Below are 2,397 nucleotides of genomic sequence, written 5' to 3' on the forward strand. Positions count from 1 at the left end.
CTCTCTCCATCTCCCTCTCCCTCTCTCTCTCTCTCTCTCTCTCTGTGTCTCTCTCTCTGTCTGTCTCTGTTTGTTTCTCCTTTCTTTGTGTTTCTCTCTATTCTCTCTGTCTCTGTGTCTGTCTCTGTCTCTGTCTCTGTCTCTGTCTCTCTCTCTCTGTCTCTCTCTGTCTCTCTCTGTCTCTCTCTGTCTCTCTCTCTCTGTCATACTCTCTCTCCCACCCACCCCCCATACCCCCAGAAAAAAACGCCACCACTTTGAGGTCGAAATCATTTTATTCTGCGCGAGAAATCTGTGAGTAGAGGACAGCTGAACAAACATTCAAGCAAAACAGATCGATGAAAAAGTTAAAAGCTTCTTCTCTACAAGAAAGCAAATAGATTCAGCTCAAACTGAAACCAGGAAAAAAAATGAACCGCTGTGACGTAGCAGAACATTAATCTCTCGCGTTTCGACCAGCGCAGTTTCTGACGCAAAAGTCCACCTGTGTCCTAGTGAAACGTTCATCAATCGTATTTTGACCATTGCAGTATGTTACACAAAAGTTTAAACTGAACCGAGGAAACGAAAAATGAACCTCTGTTACATAGTGAAACATTTATCTCTTGTATTTCGACCACAGTAGATACAAAAGTCCAACTTTGGCATAGTGAACCATTCATCTCTCATATTTCGTTTACTGCACTATACAATACAAAAGTCAACCTGTACTGTGACATAGTGAAAAACAGTCATCTCTCGTATTCCGACCACAGTAGAATAAAATACAAAAGTCCACCTTTGACCCCAGTGAGCCATTCATCTCTCATATTTTGACCAATGCAGTATATCACACAGAAGTCAACGTTAAACGTTGTGAAAAATATTCATCTGTTCGTATTTCGACTCTGTAGAATGGAATTCAAAAGTCCACCTGAGACCTAGTAGTAAAACATTCAACAGTCGTATTTCGACCGCTCCAGTATATCACACAGTCAATCTTAAACGTAGTGAAAAACATTCATCTCTCGTACTTTGATCACTTCAGTATGTGATACAAAAGTTAACCTGTTCTGTAACCGAGTAAAACAATTATATATCGTGTTTTGACCAGTGCAGTCTGTGACAAAAAAAATCAACGTTCATCTATCGCATTTTGACCCATGCTATTTGTCGTACAAAAGTCAACCTGTACTGTGAAATAGTGAAACACATTATTCATCTCTCGTACTTTTATCACTGCAGTATGTGATACAAAAGTCAACCTGTTCTGTGACCGAGTAAAGCATTCATCTATCGTATTTTGACCAGTGCAGTCTGTGACAACAAAAGAAAAAATTCATCTATCGTATTTTGACCTATACAGTTTGTCATACAAAAGCCAGCCTGTACTGTGACGCAGTGAACCATTCATCTTTTGTATTTCAACTGCTGTAGAATGCTATACAAAAGTCCACCAGAGACCTAGTGAAACAGTCATCTATGGTATTTCTACCAGTGCAGTATAATATGACACAGAAGTCTAACCTATGACTTAATGAAAAACATTCATCTCTCGTATATTGACCGGTGCAGTGGGTGGTTGGCGGGTGCTCTGGTGTGGTTTTGCTCCTTCTTTCCTATCAAACATCTATCGTCCTTATCTCCCCTTTTTATGTTTGTTACTTCAAGAACCACAGACGCCATTTCTGCAACGCAGGACATAGTGAAGTGGAGGTCCATGATCGCTCACGTCAGTCGGCAAGGCACCGGATGATGATGATTCTCTTGCAACACCTCTAATCTTCTGGCGCTCATATGACCTTATGCGGTCGCGAGCGCCGTAAAACCTCTACTAAAACTAAAACTGACCAGTACAGTATGTAATACCAAAGTCCACCTACCTTCATTTATCGATCGTATTTTGACCAGTGCAGTATGTAATACAAAAGTCCTCCTGTACTGTGACGTAGTAAAAAAACAAACCCATTCATATCTTGTATTTTGATCACTGCAGTATGTGACACAAAAGTCAACCTGTGACCTAGGGGAAAAACATTCATCTTTCATATTATATTGACCAGTGCAGTATGTAATACAAGAGCCCACCTACATTTATTTATCAATCGTATATTGACCAGTACAGCATCTTATACAAAAGTCCACCTACTCTTCATTATCAATCGTATTTCGATCACTGCACTGTGTCCCACAGAAGTCTACCCTATGACGTAGTGACACATTAATCAATCGCATTTTGACCATTGCAGTATTGTAATACAAAAGTCCACTTGTACTGTGACGTTGTAAAAAACATTTATCTGTCGTATTTTGATCACTGCAGTACATGACACAAAAGTCAACATTGAGTGAGTGAGTGAGTTAGTGAGTGAGTGAGTGAGTGAGTGAGTGAGTGAGTGAGTGAGTGAGTGAGTGAGT

The 2,397-nt window shown here is 40.1% G+C and overlaps 1 protein-coding gene across 1 annotated transcript in view; it reads left to right on the plus strand.

The window, feature by feature from the left end:
* Positions 1-2,397, plus strand: part of LOC101850206 (mucin-17) — a gene marked incomplete in the record, with an annotated part of 71,313 nt that overhangs the window by 794 nt on the left and 68,122 nt on the right.

This window comes from Aplysia californica, unplaced genomic scaffold (assembly GCF_000002075.1).
Source record: "Aplysia californica isolate F4 #8 unplaced genomic scaffold, AplCal3.0 scaffold00741, whole genome shotgun sequence".
Lineage (NCBI taxonomy): Eukaryota > Metazoa > Mollusca > Gastropoda > Aplysiida > Aplysiidae > Aplysia > Aplysia californica.